A 22,664-nucleotide genomic window follows, 5' to 3' on the forward strand; every position below is an offset into this window, starting at 1 on the left:
ACTGCCCACACATTACAATACTGTTCCGGAAGCTGTATAGTCTGTGCCTGGTTATTCCATGAAATTCAATGAATGCGACTTCACAAACTGAAATATACCTTCCTTCATTTTTCAACTTCTAGAAAAATGAAGCTGCATGATTACGACGCCTTCTTCGTCTGCAGTCCTGGGACGCTTCCTCTGGTATTTCGTCGACTATTCTGTAGTGCTGTTGTGGATAAGTAATAGTGCTGGCTGTATTGTGGATGCGACATCGCAGTCCCAGACCATTTTCGCTCTGCGGCCTGTGTTGTCGGAAAATTCCGCATCATCAGTTCTAAAGATTTTAAAATCACGGTAAAATACTGAACTGTCGAAAGTTCTTCTATGAGCAGCGTGACAAATGGAGACCGAAAATTTATTTAAACTGAGAAAGTTATTAGATTAACATTGTAAAAACCTTTTTCTACAGCTCTAATGCCTAAAAAAATGAACGTCTTCCCACAGTATCAAGTCTATACATACAAATTTCGTAAACAGAAAATATCACAAATTTCACATCTCAACGTTACTGTATCACTTCAGACAGCTCAACTGCCGGCCGAAGTGGCCGTGCGGTTAAAGGCGCTGCAGTCTGGAACCGCGCGACCGCTACGGTCGCAGGTTCGAATCCTGCCTCGGGCATGGATGTTTGTGATGTCCTTAGGTTAGTTAGGTTTAACTAGTTCTAAGTTCTAGGGGACTAATGACCTCAGCAGTTGAGTCTCATAGTGCTCAGAGCCATTTGAACCATTTTTGAACAGCTCAACTGTTCATTCTGTGGACTCCATAAACAACTGTAACTCTCTCTAGGCCATTTGCCACAACGCAATGTACCTTTCTCGTGTTATTACACGACCTTCGAAACATCTCTCCTGTTTCGCAAGTTGCGCCGGTTTGATCAAAATACATACAGATTGCAACTAAATTCCCTTTACAGACGTTGAGGACTTATAGTGGGGACCAAGACGGTTAAGGTTAGTGTAGGAACTAATGTCCAGAAAAGCATTTTTTCCCGCCAGAAACAAAATACCAGACGACATGTTGTAATCTCCCTGATGTGTGGCACCACTGAATACGGTATTTCGTACGTCATTCACCGATCATCTGATGACCCGTGCTCACTACAGGATTGTTCACACGTCGTTCTGTTGAATTTGTGACCAGTCCAGAGAGGTTTATACCTGCTGCTGTGCTTGTGGTCTTTGTTCATACCGTACTATGGTAGCAATGCAGAGAGGTTTGTTTCGGAAGGTCAGGCAATGGAGCCACAGGATTTTGCGTCATGCGCCCACTTCAGCAGGTGGTCCTTGCGCCGTTGAGTGGACGAGCCCGACTTCTCGCGGAGGATCCTTTTCATGGATGAAACCAAATTCACTATGGAAGGTGTTCGCAATTCCCACAACAGTCAGCTGTGGGCTGGTGAATACCCACATGCTGCCGAGTGAAGTGGCAGCGCTGTTTGAGGTGCCATGTCACGGATCACGCGACCGCCCCCTCTGGAGGTTCGAGTCCTCCCTCGGACATGGGTGTGTGTGTTGTCCTCAGCGTAAGTTGGTTTAAGTAGTGTGTAAGTCTAGGGAGCGATGACCGCAGCAGTTTGGTCCCTTAGGAATTCACACACACACACACACACACACACACACACACACACACACATGCTGTGCGCTCCCATAGGTTTCACAAACGATACGGATTGAACATCTGGGCAGGGTTCCGGGATGGATCATAACTTCTTTCATCAAATCTCCGCCTCGATTACTGAGTGGTAAGCACGGCAGAATGTCATGCAGGCGGCCCAGCTTCGATTCCCGGCTGGGTTTGAGATTTTCTCCGCTCAGGGACTGGGTATTGTGTTGTCTTCATCAATCATATCATCCCCATCGACAGGCAAGTCGCCGAAGTGGTGCAAACTAATAAGACTTGCACCAGGCGACAGGTCTACCCGACAGGAGGCCCTAGCCACATGATATTCCATTTCATTTCATGGGTGCCGCGTACTTGCGATTCCTTGACGGTGTACTGGATAGGTTCTAGGAAGATGTGCCATAAGGCGTGCGTCAAAACATGTGGGTCCAACGCGATGGCGCACCATTTCTTTTGCATATAGGTTGCCCTCGAAACAATTCATAGGATGAAAGTACCCCAGCGCATGTACACACACACACACACACACACACACACACACACACACACACACACACACACAATTTTAATTTTCGTCTAGGACAATTTATAAATTGTCCCAAAATTTCGGTTGCGACCAAAGTTTTCGGGAGGCTCTCGTAGGTCATCAGGAGAAATGCCGAAACTAAGTCCTCTCCCAGATATTCCCATTGGCATTCGTTCTGTCCCACTTCCCGATTGCTAAGACATTTGGCTGAAAAGAAGCGCAACTCTGTAAAGGGCTGTATCCCAAAAAGCACACTTTTTCCCTTGGAGTAGTAAATGGAAAGTGGGGGAAAACATAACAGCACCTTCCTGCTCCCTCTACGCATCTGGATCAGAAGTTCTCCGCTGGTCCGTCGCCATACTTCTATCACCTTCAAAAATCACATACCTGCCCAATCTCCATCGTCGCTGTTCCGCGCTCAGCAGGAATGCACGGAAAATCTCAACACTTTCCCCTGTGGAAACTCGAGTTCTACTCCCATGGAGCACTACTGTAACGTGACCACAAAAATATTGAAGTGTTTCAACTTTCTGCTCATCATTGCTGTATCGAGGGCTAGCATGACATTTCTCCTGATTTGTCTTATTATTGGCAGACTTCATGAGAGAGCACTTTACTTTTATCGACGAAGTTTATTTCAGTCAATGCTCAAATCAGTAAGGCTCCTATTGGAGCTCTCTACTAGGGACGTCATGGAATGTCGGCTGTTTACGTTCTCTGACACAGCCATAGGCCAAAAAGTATTTGTGGGCTGATGATAATAACATATCAATCAAACTCGGTATAGCCTTCAAACAATGTGTGTGAGCGCTAACTGAAAAAAACGTTTTAGTTTAACGGCACTTGCCAAATCCATGGTTATTCTCACAAGATCTACCTCCTCTACCGGTTACTGAAAATGTTAACGAAAGTGCTTCTGATGTAATGAGAGAACCTTCCATAAACCAGCCCACGCTGTAACCTGTGCGAGACCATTTCTGAACTCTAAAGGGGACATGCATCAAACAAGGCTTCTGTAAATATACCTCATGCCCTCCTTCGTCTTATGATACGAAAATATCACCCAAAGTGTCGGTCTCTTATATTATCCATAACGTATCCTCGTTCTCAGGAGACTCATAAGTAATACTCTATTAAAGGAGTTTCCAGAAAAATGAAGCTAATCCAAGTCAGCAAATCAATGACAAGGAAAGGTCCACTACAGGGCGCAAGCGCCAGAAATAGGGCTGGCTATAGCAAAATGTCACGGAAACTATTACGGTGGAAAAACTCTGAAATGGCCATGGGTACGATGTAAAACGCAGGCTGATAAAAAGCGTTTCCATAAAACAGAAATGTTCGACTACTAAAATAAATATAACGGTAAAGAAGGCAGTTCTGCAAATACTTGTCTCGAGTGTAACATATGGATGTGAGTCGTAGACCAAAGCATTTCAGGCAGGAAGAGAAGTTTATGAAATGTACTGCTACAGATAATACTGAAGATTAGATAGGTAGATATGAAACTAACGAAGAGGTACTAAATCTAACTGCGGGCGAAACAAATTTATGGGACAATTTGACTAAATCAACGGTCGATTAACAAGATAGAAATTATCAGGAGGGAAGTGTGAATGTTGAATTTTGTTCAAGGACACTTAGGTACGGAGTTATGAGGAATAACGCGAATTAGATAAAGCTTTCGATACTGTTTCGTCAACCCATAATGAAATTGTTACCTTTCAGTGAAATTTAGACCTAGTACTATGCTACAGATTCGTTGTTGTTGTTGTGGTCTTCAGTCCTGAGACTGGTTTGATGCAGCTCTCCATGCTACTCTATCCTGTGCAAGCTTCTTCATCTCCCAGTACCTACTGCAACCTACATCCTTCTGAATCTGCTTAGTGTATTCATCTCTTGGTCTCGCTCTACGATTTTTACCCTCCACGCTGCCCTCCAATACTAAATTGGTGATCCCTTGATGCCTCAGAACATGTCCTACCAACCGATCCCTTCTTCTGGTCAAGTTGTGCCACAAACTCCTCTTCTCCCCAATTCTATTCAATACCTCATCATTAGTTATGTGATCTGCCCAACTAATCTTAAGCACTCTTCTGTACCACCACATTTCGAAAGCTTCTATTCTCTTCTTGTCTACTCCGAATTTTTCTTTTGTTTCCTTCACTGCTTGCTCAATATACAGATTGAATAACATCGGGGAGAGACTACAACCCTGTCTCACTCCCTTCCCAACCACTGCTTCCCTTTCATGTTCCTCGACTCTTATAACTGCCATCTGGTTTCTGTACAAATTGTAAATAGCCTTTCGCTCCCTGTATTTTACCCCTGCCACCTTCAGAATTTGAAAGAGAGTATTCCAGTCAACATTGTCGAAAGCTTTCTCTAAGTCTACAAATGCTACAATCGTAGGTTTGCCCTTCCTTAATCTAGCTTCTAAGATACGTCGTACGGTCAGTATTGCCTCACGTGTTCCAACATTTCTACGGAATCCAAACTGATCTTCCCCGAAGTCGGCTTCTACTAGTTTTTCCATTCGTCTGTAAAGAATTCGCGTTAGTATTTTTCAGCTGTCACGTATTAAACTGATAGTTCGGTAATTTTCACATCTGTCAACATCTTCTTTCTTTGGGATTGGAATTATTATATTCTTCTTGAAGCCTGAGGGTGTTTCGGCTGTTTCATACATCTTGCTCACCAGATGGTAGAGTTTTGTCAGGACTGGCTCTCCCAAGGTCGTCAGTAGTTCCAATGGAATGTTGTCTACTCTGGGGCCCTTGTTTCGACTCAGGTCTTTCAGTGTTCTGTCAAACTCTTCACGCAGTATCGTATCTCCCATTTCATCTGTACCTACATCCTCTTCCATTTCCATAATATTGTCCTCAAGTACATCGCCCTTGTATAGACCCTCTATATACTCCTTCCACCTTTCTGCTTTCCCTTCTTTGCTTAGAACTGGGTTTCCATCTGAGCTCTTGATGTTCATACAAGTGGTTCTCTTGTCTCCAAAGGTCTCTTTAATTTTCCTGTAGGCAGTATCTATCTTACCCCTAGTGAGATAAGCCTCTACATCCTTACATTTGTCTTCTAACCATCCCTGCTTAACCATCTTGCACTTCCTGTCGATCTCATTTTTGAGACGCTATTATTCCTTTTTGCCTGCTTCGTTTACTGCATTTTTATATTTTCTCCTTTCATCAATTAAATTCAATATTTCTTCTGTTACCCAAGGATTTCTACTAGCCCTCGTCTTTTTACCTACTTGATCCTCTGTTGCCTTCACTACTTCATCCCTCAAAGCTACCCATTCTTCTTCTACTGTATTTATTTCCCCCATTCCTGTCAATTGTTCCCTTATGCTCTCCCTGAAATTCTGTACAACCTCTTGTTCTTTCAGTTTATCCAGGTCCCATCTCCTTAAGTTCCCACCTTTTTGCAGTTTCTGCAGTTTTAATCTACAGTTCATAACCAATAGATTGTGGTCAGAGTCCACATCTGCCCCTGGAAATGTCTTACAATTTAAAACCTGGTTCCTAAATCTCTGTCTTACCATTATATAATCTATCTGAAACCTGTCAGTATCTCCAGGCTTCTTCCATGTATACAGCCTTCTTTTATGGTTCTTGAACCAAGTGTTAGCTACGATTAAGTTGTGCTCTGTGCAAAATTCTACCAGGCGGCTTCCTCTTTCATTTCTTAGCCCCAATCCATATTCACCTACTACGTTTCCTTCTCTCCCTTTTCCTACTACCGAATTCCAGTCACCCATGACTATTACATTTTCGTCACCCTTCACTATCTGAATAATTTCTTTTATTTCATCATACATTTCTTCAATTTCTTCGTCATCGGCAGAGCTAGTTGGCATATAAACTTGTACTACTGTAGTAGGTGTGGGCTCCGCATCTATCTTGGTCACAATTATGCGTTCACTATGACGTTTGTAGTAGCTTACCCGCATTCCTATTTTCCTATTCAGTATTAAACCTACTCCTGCATTACCCCTATTTGATTTTGTGTTTGTAACCCTGTAGTCACCTGACCAAAAGTCGTGTTCTTCCTGCCACCGAACTTCACTAATTCCCACTATATCTAACTTTAACCCATCCATTTCCCTTTTTAAATTTTCTAACCTACCCGCCCGATTAATGGATCTGACATTCCACGCTCCGATCGGTAGAGGGCCAGTTTTCTTTCTCCTGGTAACGACATACTCTTGAGTAGTCCCCGCCCGGAGATCCGAATGGGGGACTATTTTACCTCCGGAATATTTTACCCAAGAGGACGCCATCATCATTTAATCATACAGTAAAGCTGCATGCCCTCGGGAAAAATTACGGCCGTAGTTTCCCCTTGCTTTCAGCCGTTCGCAGTACAAGCACAGCAAGGCCGTTTTGGTTATTGTTACAAGGCCAGATCAGTCAATCATCCAGACTGTTGCCCTTGCAACTACTGAAAAGGCTGCTGCCCCTCTTCAGGAACCACACGTTTGTCTGGCCTCTCAACAGATACCCCTCTGTTGTGGTTGCACCTACGGTACGGCTATCTGTATCGCTGAGGCACGCAAGCCTCCCCACCAACGGCAAGGTCCATGGTTCATGGGGGGAGGACAGATTCGTATGTCACCATAAATTGCATCCAAAAAAGTGATATAGATCCAAAAATTATTTGTTCAGTTATTTCTGTTTTCGCGGATATAACGTGAAACACCATAACGTCGATACGTTACGGGACCATCTGACAAGTCATATCGGTAGGTTCAACTGAACCTGTTCATATATTCATTTGTAGTTAGCAGCTGCTCAGGTCCATCTCTCCATCTCTCCACCCGTCTGTACGGTCGAGTCCCATTTCACGGAACTGAATTTCTAAACATTTGAAATGATGACGTACACACGTGGTGTCAACGAAAGGAACGGGACAGAATGGAACGGTGCGAAAGGTAACGGCACGGGATGCCAATGTCAAAGTTTCTCGGGAAGAAAGTTTTGACGTTGAGGCGGGTGGGAGGAAGGTGGTGTCGCGTGCTAACACAGCGACATAGTCTCGCCGCATGTACTCATATTATAGTAGTGGACTTCGTGCGTTTGTGTCTCCTTAGTCTTTATATTGTTATTCGATGATTGGAATATTTTTCCTGGACTATTCTTCCACAAAACAGGCCACATACTTGAAAAATGATTTAGGTTTTACAGTAGCCTGAGAAGGAATAAGCCGACACTATGGACAAGTAAGAACATAAATTAGGAAATAATTTTCATTAAATAAAGTATTTTGGATAGTAAAAAAGTCAGCTCTACAGAAGTAGAAAAACACAGTTGTTTCTCGCGTTGCGTGCTATATAGAAAGGAAAACATATACCTTGATAATGTAAAAAGGCTGCATGTGTGTTAAAGTTCTTAAAGATTGTTGTATATAATTTCTTGATTTAACAGTAAGACATTTTTAATGGCTGTATAAAATTTTAATTTATTTTCATTCATTAATGATTAAAACTAAAGATTTTATTTCTGATGATAAAATCACGATTCGATAGTATTTAACTAAAATTTCAATTTGATAATGAAAACAAATAATAAGTAAGAGTAAAAAAAGTCTTACTAACGGGAACGTATCCAACGACATCCCGAATACAAGCCTCAGACACTGTTCTTCTTTTTGAGTGGTAATGCTTCTTAATTAATTTGGAATTTACTTGAAGAAAAAAAAGAAAGAAAGACAGGTAGATAGACTCAACTGACCATGAATGGCTTTGGTGACATGAAACATAAATTTAAGAGTTCTATCTGAACTCCATTCCTCTTGCATTAGAATATTGTCAACTGTTCTTAAAATAAATCCTTCTTCGTCAGAACCATTTCTTTTAGTTCGTAGTACTTCTTTAGGAAAGTAATGTCTGCGCACTGACTTTCATATTCTTTAACCCCTATGAAGAAAATCGTAAGAGGACCTGTCTGTAACGTTCCGTTGTGTTCTAACGAGAAGTACACGGCAACTGCTGTAACACGATTTCGCAGAAACTTCGATTAGTGGAAGAGGAATCAAAATAACCGAACACGTGTCACGGCTTATTCACAGATGCCCGACCGTTTCAGAGAAAAAGACGGTCAAAGTTTTCGCAGTACTCTATGTGCCTTGTAGCGAATGATGAATTCGACCGAAGCGGTGGCACAGTTGCTAGCGTTGTGGCTTCACAGTTATTGCACCCCTTGTTCGAAACCGGATTACAGTTTTTTGTTCTTATTTCTATCTATCTCTCTCTGTAGAAGATTACTACGAAATGTTTTCCAGTGTGTGTTGAAATAACGTTGTCCTTGTTCGTCTATTAATTATCTAATGATTATAACGATTATAAAGAACCCGCCTCCATTGTTGACCTAGGTTTCGGCGCGGATAACCACGCCTCCTTCGGAACACACTAAATCTACAAACTGCCTAAAGAGGCATGGTCCAACATTAATACAGAACGCCCGAAGGGCAAAAGACGTCCATAAAATGTAAAATAAACGGTACGTGTGTACCATGTCACGTGTACTTAGCTCAAACGTCAGAAGTGTGGGTCGCGGGCTCTCAGGTAAACTGAGGTGGCGCCGGCAGCTAGGCTGTGAGAATGTCGGAAAGCAACGCGCGTGCGCAAATTGAGAAATCGTCTTCTTCCATGTGATTGGCAAAAATGTGTTACTAAAGTAATCCGATGATCGGGTCGAAGGCGCAGGAAGTTAATGCGTGTGTACGTATAATGTCCTAGTTCGTGGACGATTTTATAGAACTATAGAACGTGGATAGGCTGAAACTATATCTATGGGATAGCAAATCCCACGGATGGTCAAAAAGCATGCACGCAGGACAGACAAAATACCATCAGCTAGAAGCAGGTATGGGGGATGAGTAACCCATTTTTCAATTACTTGGGGTCAGTGATAGTATTAGATGACTAAGCTTGGATGGGGTGTAAAGTTACTATATTAAATTCTAAGCGCTAATGACCAGAAAAGGGTCAAATTAGTATGACAGGCTTATAGTTGCGTGAAAGGACGTACAACGGCGCCTTGATCGACCTTAATATCTAATGACTGTCAGAGGTCATTTTGAATAGTGATATCGGATATGTACCAAAATAATGTATCTGTCTGGTGAACAAAAAAAAAAAAAATAAAAGAAATTGTTCTCGGTGAAATTCTTGTAGTGTATCTTGAGTCACAATCAACTGTAAGAAGCAGTTTCCGGAAAAAAAGTTCCAATATGAGTGGACTGCCCCGAAATTATTGGAAATGAGTGAAACGTTCAGCAATGGTAACGACGTTTCTCTCCCAAGCGTCACTGTGGTAGACCTCCCTTTGACCGATGTTTCTGGTGTTCGGAATTTCTGTGTTTCGAATGTTTCTACGATCGGTACCATCGAATGGAATGCACGAAATGTTCCGGAAGAACAAACATAAGAATAAAATGTAATAATCAATATAAAAATTGTTGCCCGCATCTCGTGGTCGTGCGGTAGTGTTCTCGCTTCCCACGCCCGGGTTCCCGGGTTCGATTCCCGGCGGGGTCAGGGATTTTCTCTGCCTCGTGATGGCTGGGTGTTGTGTGCTGTCCTTAGGTTAGTTAGGTTTAAGTAGTTCTAAGTTCTAGGGGACTGATGACCATAGATGTTAAGTCCCATAGTGCTCAGAGCCATTTGAACCATTTTTTTATAAACATTGATAACAAGTATAGGAGTATGAGAATTTCAAAATACTGAAAGCCCCGAAAATACCCCCCCCCCCCCCCCACACACACACATATAACAAATGTACGACACTTACTGTGAAACACAGTTGTAATTCTACAGTTAATACAACGCCCTTGTGTTCCCTAATGTGGCCGGCCGGAGTGGCCGTGCGGTTCTAGGTGCTACAGTCTGGAACCGAGCGACCGCTACGGTCGCAGGTTCTAATCCTGCCTCGGGCATGGATGTGTGTGATGTCCTTAGGTTAGTTAGGTTTAATTAGTTCTAAGTTCTAGGCGACTGATGACCTCAGAAGTTAAGTCGCCTAGTGCTCAGAGCCATTTGTTCCCTAATGTGATATGGAACATTTGTGTAGTAACCTTCTACGACCATGGGTAGATGAATGAAATAAAATTAAATTAAAAAGAATTGAGTTTCGCTCACGGAGCGCGAAACTGCGACGCTACAAACTGCGCCACCGCTTCAGTTCAACTTTCAGCCTGCTCAAAGGCATGTAAATCATGGCGAAAACTTTGGTCGGCGTTTTCGCAGAAAAAAGGTCTGGTATCTACGGATAAGCCAAGACACATGTACGGTTATTTTGACTCCTCTTCCACTGAGCAAACTTACACGGAAATCGGGTGATGGAACCTGCCGTGTTCAAAATGGTTCAAATGGCTCTGAGCACTATGGGACTTTACATCTGAGGTCATCAGTCCCCTAGAACTTAGAACTACTTAAACCTAACTAACCTAAGGACATCACACACATCCATGCCCGAGGCTGCATTCGAACCTGCGACTATAGCAGTCACGCGGTTCTAGACTGAAGCGCCTACAGACGCTCGGCCACAACGGTCGGCTCGTGCCGTATTCACCTCGTAAGTACAGTGACTTAGCAAAAACGGGATGTGGGGCACAGATGGCGCAGCTGTGTTGTATGCTCACCACACTCACCGTGTGCCATCTGCAGTTATATAGGAGACTTTCTGAGAAGCGATTGTGCCAGTGACTTCTGTAACATGTTGTAGAATTTTAGAACATGTTTTTTGCTCGCGTATCATGTCGTTTTTGGAAACCCAGAATCTACTCTGAAGGAATCAACATGGATTCCGGAAACAGCGATCGTGTGAGACCCAACTCGCTTTATTTCTTCATGAGACCCAGAAAATATTAGATACAGGCTCCCAGGTAGATGCTGTTTTCCTTGACTTCCGGAAGGCGTTCGATACTGTTCCGCACTGTCGCCTGATAAACAAAGTAAGAGCCTAGGGAATATCAGACCAGCTGTGTGGCTGGATTGAAGAGTTTTTAGCAAACAGAACACAGCCTGTTGTTATCAATGGAGAGACGTCTACAGACGTTAATGTAACCTCTGGCGTGCCACAGGGGAATGTTATGGGACCATTGCTTGTCACAATATATATAAATGACGTAGCAGATAGTGTCGGAAGTTCCATGCGGCTTTTCGCGGATGATGCTGTAGTATACAAAGAAGCTGCAGCATTAGAAAACTGTAGCGAAATGCAGGAACATCTGCAGCGGATAGGCACTTGGTGCAGGGAGTGGCAACTGACCCTTAACATAGACAAATGTAATGAATTGCGAATACATAGAAAGAAGGATCCTTTATTGTATGATTATATGATAGCGGAACAAACACTGGTAGCAGTGACTTCTGTAAAATATCTGGGAGTATGCGTGCGGAACGATTTGAAGTGGAATGATCATATAAAATTAATTGTTGGTAAGGCGGCTACCAAGTTGAGATTCATTGGGAGAGTCCTTAGAAAATGTAGTCCATCAACAAAGGAGGTGGCTTACAAAACACTCGTTCAACCTATACTTGAGTATTGCTCATCAGTGTGGGATCCGTACCAGATCGGGTTGACGGAGGAGACAGAGAAGATCCAAAGAAGAGCGGCGCGTTTCGTCACAGGGTTATTTGGTAACCGTGATAGCTTTACGGAGATGTTTAACAAACTCAAGTGGCAGACTCTGCAAGAGAGGCGCTCTGCATCGCGGTGTAGCTTGCTCGCCAGGTTTCGAGAGGATGCGTTTCTGGATGAGGTATCGAATATATTGCTTCCCCCTACTTATACCTCCCGAGGAGATCACGGATGTAAAATTAGAGAGATTAGAGCGCGCACGGAGGCTTTCAGACAGTCGTTCTTCCCGCGAACCATACGCGACTGGAACGGGAAAGGGAGGTAATGACAGTGGCACGTAAAGTGCCCTCCGCCACACACCGTTGGGTGGCTTGCGGAGTATAAATGTAGATGTAGATGTAGAACTTCCTCGTGCGCTGACGCCGTCGAAAGGTGTAGGTTGGTCGGCTTCACACATTCAACCGCGTCCAGAGTCAATAGTGAATGGTTGAACGAGGGTGTCACAGTCCACAACAGACTAACTACCGGCCGTCCAGTTACCGTCGGTTACGGTGACCAGCGACATCTGAGACGGATTGTCAAAAGTGAGAGAAGGGGAACAGTACAACAAATCATGGCTCAATTCAACACTGGACGTTCTACACACGTCTCCCAGTGGACAATCCGTAGGAACATTGTGTAAGTAGGCTGTTTAGGTTATTGTGTTGGTAACGCCACGTAGTGCTCTGTATGAAAATCGCTGACTGCGCTGTGTGCAGTCTGTGGCTGGTTGGACTCATTGTTGGAATATTTGCTTGTGTAGTGTTGGACAGTTCGATGTGAACAGCGCTTAGCGTTGGGCAGTTGGAGGTGACACGCCAGCAGAGACGGATGTGGGGAGAGAGATGCTCTATCAAAATCTTTCATTTGCTAACTATTCCTATCAGTAGTTAGTGCTATCAGTAGTTAGAATCTTTTGTTTAGCTGGTTGCATTGGCGCTCGCTGTATTGCAGTAGTTCGAGTAACGAAGATTTTTGTGAGGTAAGTGATTCATGAAAGGTATAGGTTACTGTCAGTCAGGGCCATTCTTTTGTAGGGATTATTGAAAGTCAGATTGCGTTGCGCTAAAAATATTGTGTGTCAGTTTAGTGTTGATCAGAATGAGTAAAGAGAGAAATGTCTGAGTACGTTCAGTTTTTCTCAGCTGTTTGAAAATCAAATAACGTAAGAGTTTTTCCAGCACTGTCATTCTTCATTTTTCTAAGGGGACGTTTCAATTGATTCCATGGGACATGGGAGCTGGCACAGCACACGGGTGCCAATGTTAACCCAACGTCATCTGGCACAACAGCGTAACGTGATATGGTCGGACAAGAAACGATTTCTACTGCACCATGCCGACGGGAGGTACTGTTTGTGGTGCAGACCATATGAATCGACGGATCCTGGTATGGAATGGGACCCATAGTTGTTTTGGAAGAGATCCGAATGATCCGCTGTATGTTGAGCTGCTCGGTGACCATCTATACCCATTTTTGGCCTTCCAGCACAACGCACTGACAGAAATGGGGGATCCTGCCTGAAACCCAGGCATAGGTGGTTTAATCAAATGAGTTTAGGGGGAATACCAAGTGGGCTGACGTGTGAACGTAATTTTGGATTCAGGAAGGAGGTGCGCTATTGTGGTCTGTGCAGTTGTTCAGAGTCACTGTGCCAGAGTGATGTAGTGGTTAGCACATCTGCCTAGGGACCAGGAGATCTGGGTTCTAGAAGCCCGCCTTGGTACAAATTTTCATTCGTCGCTTCAGGCTGCATACATATTTCATAAATGTCTGAGTCTTGAAAAGGTCTCTGGAGTAGTTTCATTTCCTGACGGTTCTGCGGTGTTTAAGAATGACAATGTGCCGTCACATAGCTCCCAAGTCGCCCAGGTATGGATCGAGGAACATGCAGGGGAGATCCAAAGACTGGGATGGCACCTCCAGGGCCAAGATCTTAACCTCATAGAGTATGTCTGGGATGTCATGGAACGCAGGCTCTGTGCATGGATCCTGCACTCACGAAGAGATCAGAATTGGCTGCCGCTCTGCAAACTATTTGGTTTCATCTACCTCCAGAGGAGAAATTAGATGAATTCTTCCCTTTTCCTTATCCCCATCAAAAAAAAAAATACCAAATTAAAATAAATAAATTACAAAGCCATTGCATCAGCCACATGGGAGATACTCTGTGTGAGCGTTGACCTTGGTCATTACGCAACCGCCTATCGCTTTTCGTTATGTGTTTACAAACATGAAAAGCCAAATGAGACGCGTGTTGCTAGATTTTCTACATCACGCGTACAGGATATCCAACGCGGTACGGACTTACAAAATTTATGACTATTACCGTCAGCCAACAACCGCCAAGCGTACACAGAGAACCAGGGGCTCAAGGAGGCAACAGTTTTGTCTATACAAGTAATGAATCTGTTAATAAGATGTCAGTCTTCGTGCAGCCGTTCGAGGAACAGTATTGGACCGCTCATACAGAAAATGCCACGATTTTATAGGAGAAGAAGGCGTACGCGCCCTACAGTATATAAAGCAATAGAAAATATTCTTATTAATACGGAGAGCTATGATGGTGCACAAGTCGTCCTGCATGGTGCATCAATGTTTATAAAACTCACTTCCATAGCGTCTCACTGCAATCTGCAGGGCCAGAGGAGGCACCGCGCGATATTAGGTGCCTATTGTATGACATTTCCTGTCAGAATAAAGTTACGTTGTGTGGACCTTCTGGCCTAGTGTGTTGGTGGCGTCGCCTTTTGGTCCGTTAATGTCCAGAGTATCTATGCTTCTGTCTCTCACACTCATTATCTGTCACACTATCTGTCTAGTGCTACCTGTCTCACCCGTTATCTCTCCACAATCCCCCCCCCCCCCTTCACTCTCTCCTACATGTTTCTTCCTCTCAGTATTAGCAAGGTGCAGCACCGCTCACCTAGTATGCTGGCACCCTGGTCCCTGGCGACGCCGGTGAGGCTCTGGACGCGCTGCAGCAGCGACTCGCGCGTCTTGGCGGGCGAGGAGGGCGCGCTGGTGGTGCGCGGCCCGGTGCGCAGGTTGAGCGACAGGTCTCCGCCGCTCTGCGACTGCGCCGGAGGCGGAGGCCCGCCGACCGGAGGCGCGGGGGCGGCGCTGGGGGGCGGCGGCCCGTGCTGCGGGCCCGGCGGCGCCGGCTGCACGCCGCTCGACAGCCCCAGCGGCACGCCCTCGTGCGTCGGCGGCAGCGGCTTCCGCTCGTCCGGCGCGTCGTCCAACTCAGACGACAGGTCGCCGGACGAGAACCTGGACGGAAGCGAAACCAGCCGTGGCCATACACTGACGTCTGTGTCTCAACAGTATGATGACCAACTACACTATATAGCGTCCCCAGTGCTATTTTACGAAAAGACTTAGAAAACGGCATTTATAAAGAAGAGACATTTAAAATTTGAATAAGTGGACACTAGCCGCTCAGGCGAACATACATTTTTCTCTATATTATAATAATTTCTCTGTGTAAGTTTCGAGGGCAAAGAAATATAACAAAAATATCTAAAGAGACGACAAGATACGCTCTTTTGTTAATTTTTTAGTCGTCTTCACTTCTTCTCTTGTCTTGGTTGCTTGTAGACGGACATCTTGCAAGTGCTGGCAAATGTAAGCATATTTGTATGAATTAAGCAGATAATATATTGATTTAATATTATTGTGCACTTTTAATTTGTAAGAGGCCATCCCGATTTCATGTCCGCCTTCCTTTGAATTAACCTGCATTCGAGTAATATACAGTTCAACAATCGCAGCGGCCGATGCAGCCAACGACGCCATTACGTGGCGATATTAACTTATAAAAAATTTAGCGGAAGCGAAAAACTCGTCCGCTATTAACATAATATTCATTCTTCTCCACAGCCGCCCGACGTTGGAGAAAATACGTAGCTTTAAGGTTCTTACTTTCAGTACCACAGCCGAGAGCCAGAGCCAGGACTCCGACTATAATACAATGGTTAACGGAGGCAAGAAAAAATACTCTCGGGCGTGTGTGGGCCGCAATTTAACTAAAGATCTTTTGCTTTAAATTGAACTGACTAGCCGACAAAATTAATATGAAAAGTTTATTCCATTGTTCAGCTTATATGCTCATGTTTTAAGATTCAGTGAGTCTAACGTTCATTAACGTAACAAATAATTTGAGATTAATATTGTTTGAAAAGGAGAACTTCAGTAAAGCATTTAATCGCAAATCGAAATTGAATGAAATATCATTTTTATTAAGGCCCACCACGTAAGTAATAATATATTAAATTACGACGGCCGACGGACGCGAGAACTACTATCCATAAGTTTGGAAACACCTAGTAATTATAGACAGTGGAAAGGAAATACAGTATAAAAAGGCGTTCTGTTGTCTTCCAAATGTTTATTAAGCTCAAATAATACACAGGAAGGTGCGACAATTAAATTTTCGATTCCTCAAAATGGCCACCCTTTGCTTTCATCACTGCCTTGCACACTCTCGGCATGCGCTGCGTCAGTTTTGCCAAGGTTTCAGCTGGAATTAATCTCCATTCCTGCATCGGAACCTCCTACAATTGTGACCCACTCACGATTTCCCGTTTCGGATCCTCCTATCCAATTCATCCCATAGCAGCTCGATTGGATTACAATCTACATCTACATCTACATCCATACTCCGCAAGCCACCTGACGGTGTGTGGCGGAGGGTACCTTGAGTACCTCTATCGGTTCTCCCTTCTATTCCAGTCTCCTATTGTTCGTGGAAAGAAGGATTGTCGGTATGCCTCTGTGTGGGCTCTAATCTCTCCTCATGGTCTCTTCGCGAGATATACGTAGGAGGGAGCAATATACTGCTTGACTCCTCGGTGAAGGTATGTTCTCGAAACTTCAACAAAAGCCCGTACCGAGCTACTGAGCGTCTCTCCTGCAGATTCTTCCACTGGAGTTTATCTCTCATCTCCGTTACGCTTTCGCGATTACTAAATGATCCTGTAACGAAGCGCGCTGCTCTCCGTTGGATCTTCTCTATCTCTTCTGGTACGGATCCCACACTGCTGAGCAGTATTCAAGCAGTGGACGAACAAGCGTACTGTAACCTACTTCCTTTGTTTTCGGATTGCATTTCCTTAGGATTCTTCCAATGAATCTCAGTCTGGCATCTGCTTTACCGACGATCAACTTTATATGATCATTCCATTTTAAATCACTCCTAATGCGTACTCCCAGGTAATTTATGGAATTAACTGCTTCCAGCTGCTGACCTGCTATATTGTAGCTAAATGATAAGGGATCTTTCTTTCTATGTATTCGCAGCACATTACACTTGTCTACATTGAGATTCAATTGCCATTCCCTGCACCATGCGTCAATTCGCTGTAGATCCTCGTGAATTTCAGTACAATTTTCCATTGTTACAACCTCTCGATATACCACAGCATCATCCGCAAAAAGCCTCAGTGAACTTCCGATGTCATCCACAAGGTCATTTATGTATATTGTGAATAGCAACAGTCCTACGACACACCCCTGCGGCACACCTGAAATCACTCTTACTTCGGAAGACTTCTCTCCATTGAGAATGACATGCTGCGTTCTGTTATCTCGGAACTATTCAATCCAATCACGGAATCGGTCTGATAGTCCATATTCGACGGTTGAGAAATAATGGCTGAGAGCAGTAAGAGAAGGAGGCCATAGCTTTTTTTATAACAGAGTTCTGGATAGTTACGCTTACATCTATGACTACTGCATGTTGTATCTAAGCAATCGTTCACAGAACGTGTGAATCATTTTTTAGATAATATATGCTGGTAGATATAATCTTAATTATATAAACAGATTATACAGGGTGTTTCAAAAATGACCGGTATACACTCCTGGAAATGGAAAAAAGAACATATTGACACCGGTGTGTCAGACCCACCATACTTGCTCCGGATACTGCGAGAGGGCTGTACAAGCAATGATCACACGCACGGCACAGCGGACACACCAGGACCCGCGGTGTTGGCCGTCGAATGGCGCTAGCTGCGCAGCATTTGTGCACCGCCGCCGTCAGTGTCAGCCAGTTTGCCGTGGCATACGGAGCTCCATCGCAGTCTTTAGCACTGGTAGCATGACGCGACAGCGTGGACGTGAACCGTATGTGCAGTTGACGGACTTTGAGCGAGAGCGTATAGTGGGCATGCGGGAGGCCGGGTGGACGTACCGCCGAATTGCTCAACACGTGGGGCGTGAGGTCTCCACAGTACATCGATGTTGTCGCCAGTGGTCGGCGGAAGGTGCACGTGCCCGTCGACCTGGGACCGGACCGCAGCGACGCACGGATGCACGCCAAGACCGTAGGATCCTACGCAGTGCCGTAGGGGACCGCACCGCCACTTCCCAGCAAATTAGGGACACTGTTGCTCCTGGGGTATCGGCGAGGACCATTCGCAACCGTCTCCATGAAGCTGCGCTACGGTCCCGCACACCGTTAGGCCGTCTTCCGCTCACGCCCCAACATCGTGCAGCCCGCCTCCAGTGGTGTCGCGACAGGCGTGAGAGGAGGGACGAATGGAGACGTGTCGTCTTCAGCGATGAGAGTCGCTTCTGCCTTGGTGCCAATGATGGTCGTATGCGTGTTTGGCACCGTGCAGGTGAGCGCCACAATCAGGACTGCATACGACCGAGGCACACAGGGCCAACACCCGGCATCATGGTGTGGGGAGCGATCTCCTACACTGGCCGTACACCACTGGTGATCGTCGAGGGGACACTGAATAGTGCACGGTACATCCAAACCGTCATCGAACCCATCGTTCTACCATTCCTAGACCGGCAAGGGAACTTGCTGTTCCAACAGGACAATGCACGTCCGCATGTATCCCGTGCCACCCAACGTGCTCTAGAAGGTGTAAGTCAACTACCCTGGCCAGAAAGATCTCCGGATCTGTCCCCCATTGAGCATGTTTGGGACTGGATGAAGCGTCGTCTCACGCGGTCTGCACGTCCAGCACGAACGCTGGTCCAACTGAGGCGCCAGGTGGAAATGGCATGGCAAGCCGTTCCACAGGACTACATCCAGCATCTCTACGATCGTGTCCATGGGAGAATAGCAGCCTGCATTGCTGCGAAAGGTGGATATACACTGTACTAGTGCCGACATTGTGCATGCTCTGTTGCCTGTGTCTATGTGCCTGTGGTTCTGTCAGTGTGATCATGTGATGTATCTGACCCCAGGAATGTGTCAATAAAGTTTCCCCTTCCTGGGACAATGAATTCACGGTGTTCTTATTTCAATTTCCAGGAGTATTTGAAACGGCAATAAACCCTAAACGAGCAGCGATAGAAATACACCGTTTGTTGCAATATGCTTGGGACAACAGTACATTTTCAGGCGGAGAAACTTTCGAAATTACAGTAGTTACAATTTTCAACAACAGATGGCGCTGCAAGTGATGTGAAAGATATAGAAGACAACGCAGTCTGTGGGTGCGCCATTCTGTACGTCGTCTTTCTGCTGTAAGCGTGTGCTGTTCACAACGTGCAAGTGTGCTGTAGACAACATGGTTTATTCCGTAGAACAGAGGATTTTTCTGGTGTTGGAATTCCACCGCCTACAACACAGTGTTGTTGCAACAAGACGAAGTTTTCAACGGAGGTTTAATGTAACCAAAGGACCGAAAAGCGATACAATAAAGGATCTGTTTGAAAAATTTCAACGGACTGGGAACGTGACGGATGAACGTGCTGGAAAGGTAGGGCGACCGCGTACGGCAACCACAGAGGGCAACGCGCGGCTAGTGCAGCAAGTGATCCGACAGCGGCCTCGGGTTTCCGTTCGCCGTGTTGCAGCTGCGGCCCAAATGACGCCAACGTCCACGTATCGTCTCATGCTCCAGAGTTTACACCTCTATCCATACAAAATTCAAACGCGGTAACCCCTCAGCGCCGCTACCATTGCTGCACGAGAGACATTCGCTAACGATATAGTGCACAGGATTGATGACGGCGATATGCATGTGGGCAGCATTTGGTTTACTGGCGAAGCTTATTTTTACCTGGACGGCTTCGTCAATAAACAGAACTGGCGCATATGGGGAACCGAAAAGCCCCATGTTGGAGTCCCATCGTCCCTGCATCCTCAAAAAGTACTGGTCTGGGCCGCCATTTCTTCCAAAGGAATCATTGGCCCATTTTTCAGATCCGAAACGATTACTGCATCACGCCATCTGGACATTATTCGTGAATTTGTGGCGGTACAAACTGCCTTAGACGACACTGCGAACACCTCGTGGTTTATGCAAGATGGTGTCCGGCCACATCGCACGGCCGACGTCTTTAATTTCCTGAATGAATATTTCGATGATCGTGTGATTGCTTTGGGCTATCCGAAACATACAGGAGGCGGCGTGGATTGGCCTCCCTATTCGCCAGACATGAACCCCTGTGACTTCTTTCTGTGGGGACACTTGAAAGACCAGGTGTACCGCCAGAATCCAGAAACAATTGAACAGCTGAAGCAGTACATCTCATCTGCATGTGAAGCCATTCCGCCAGACACGTTGTCAAAGGTTTCGGGTAATTTCATTCAGAGACTACGCCATATTATTGCTACGCATGGTGGATATGTGGAAAATATCGTACTATAGAGTTTCCCAGACCGCAGCGCCATCTGTTGTTGAAAATTGTAACTACTGTAATTTCGAAAGTTTGTCTGCCTGAAAATGTACTGTTGTCCCAAGCATATTGCAACAAACGGTGTATTTCTATCGCTGCTCGTTTAGTTTTTATTGCCGTTTCAAATATACCGGTCATTTTTGAAACACCCTGTATATACCAGGTATCCGTCATAACTATCTTTAGGCGCATTTCTATGGTGTTTCACTCTATATTTGCAATTTCTTTTTCGCAGTGTGTAGCAAGAGTCATGGCAAACAGATATTGGTCATCACATCTTTCATGTGTCGCCCAGAGTCCACGGGAAACGACGGTTATTTTCCCGTTCCAAACAAAATTACTTTTAAAACAGAATATTACATTCCCAATCGATAGAACTGACAAAAATTAATTTGGTACGATATTCGTTTTATCGACATGTATTAACAAGGGCAGTAAAACTCAATGAGTAACCAATTCTCCAGCTGCGACTTACCAGCGCTCCTGCGTGGGGGTAGAACTCCACAGAACTATAAGCCATTCACTAAAATACTGTTCTGGTTTCTGTTTTACTAAGACAGTGCCACAGGTTACCCCAAAGCAGAACATATTAATCACAGATGTCTTATTAATTGGCGTAAATCTACTTGATGACGGAGGATTAACCTCTGAAATGCATAGTGGAAGTAAAATAAATCGTGACTGATATCAGTAAACTTGTAGTTTCAATCGGTGCTATTCCATCAGTAATAATGTGTTATGGTGAGATGAATCTCTTATCTGATCTCCTATATCTGCACCCATACTCTGTCAATATGACGATTTAAGGCGCAGTAAGTTCTTTCCTCTCTATGTTGGTGTACAGGCATACTAACTTATTTGCGGCGAGGGTCATGTGCTTGGATAATTTACCTCTGTTGGACTCTTCCGCTGTAAAGTAAATGAAAAACTTAACGAGGCAATGTATCCAGTATTTCGTCGAGTCCGCGTCCCCCAATATACGAAGTCACACAAACCAAATACACTTTGTTCGTAATGTTGTTTACAGACTGGAGTCTAAGAACTAGTGCTTATTCAGCAGAACATTTTTAAAAATATCCTGTTAAATCGAAAACTGGGAATTACGTGTGCTTCAACTTTGGACTAGTCATGCCCACATTGTTTACCAGAGTGAGAGATCCAAGTGCGTCTATGCTTCGCTTGTTTATAGACTCTGTTGTTCAGTTCGTGTGATTCTTAACAGAACAACACCTACCTTTTGTGAAGTTTGTCTTTTTAGGCTTAGCATTTCTTCAAACTAATAGGAAACCTGGCCAGGCCTCTAGGTATCGAGACTGGACATATGTCAGTCCCTATATTTGTATATAACTTGTAAGTAGGCTGTTTAGGTTTTTATGCTGGTAACGCCACGTAGCACTCTGTATGAAAATCACTGACTGTGCTGTGCGCGGTCTGTGGCTGAAATATTCGCTATTGTAGTGTTGGGCAGTTGGATGTGAACAGCGCGTAACGTTGCGCAGTTGGACGTGAGCCGCCAGCAGTGGTGGATGTGGGGAGAGAGATTGCAGAATTTTAAGAGCGGTCTATCTGGACTTGTGTCCACCAGAAAGGGTAAATTTGTAATACTGGATATTATGAACTTATGTGTATATATATATATATATATATATATATATATATATATATATATATATATATATATATAATGACTTTTGAACACTATTAAGGTAAATACATTGTTTGTTCTCTATCAAAATCTTGCATTTGCTTAGTATGCCTATCAGTAGTTAGTGCCTTCAGTAGTTTGAATCTTCTATTTAGCTGGCAGTAGTGGCGCTCGCTGTATTGCAGTAGTTCGAGTAACGAAGATTTTTGGGAGGTAAGTGATTCATGAAAGGTATAGGTTACTGTTAGTCAGGGCCATTCTTTTGTAGGGATTATTGAAAGTCAGATTGCGTTGCGCTAAAAATATTGTGTTTCAGTATAGTGTTGATCACAATAAGTAAAGAGCAAAACGTCTGAGTACGTTCAGTTCTGCTCAGCTGTTTGAAAATCAAATAACGTAAGGGGTTTATCAGCACAGTAATTCATAAACTTTCCTAAGGGGACGTTTCAAACTTAATGTGTTTGACTCATTTCTCGCAGCTTTTTAATGTTGTGATGAGGGTAACTTCCATGGTGGAACTGTATTTTATCATTCTTTAATCTTGTTGCAC

The 22,664-nt window shown here is 44.5% G+C and overlaps 1 protein-coding gene and 1 long non-coding RNA gene across 2 annotated transcripts in view; both read right to left on the reverse strand.

Moving 5' to 3' along the window:
* Positions 1-14,876, reverse strand: part of LOC126198417 (synapsin) — an 846,670-nt gene extending 831,794 nt beyond the window's left edge. Inside the window, exon 1 of the mRNA XM_049934720.1 lies at positions 14,747-14,876. The gene's annotated coding sequence lies outside the window, so the exon portion shown is untranslated. The remainder of the gene's footprint in view (positions 1-14,746) is intronic.
* A 106-nt stretch (positions 14,877-14,982) lies between these two features.
* Positions 14,983-22,664, reverse strand: part of LOC126199123 (uncharacterized) — a 370,186-nt gene continuing 362,504 nt past the window's right edge. Inside the window, exon 3 of the long non-coding RNA XR_007540123.1 lies at positions 14,983-15,093. This is a non-coding gene — a long non-coding RNA (uncharacterized LOC126199123). The remainder of the gene's footprint in view (positions 15,094-22,664) is intronic.

This window comes from Schistocerca nitens, chromosome 8, assembly GCF_023898315.1.
Source record: "Schistocerca nitens isolate TAMUIC-IGC-003100 chromosome 8, iqSchNite1.1, whole genome shotgun sequence".
Lineage (NCBI taxonomy): Eukaryota > Metazoa > Arthropoda > Insecta > Orthoptera > Acrididae > Schistocerca > Schistocerca nitens.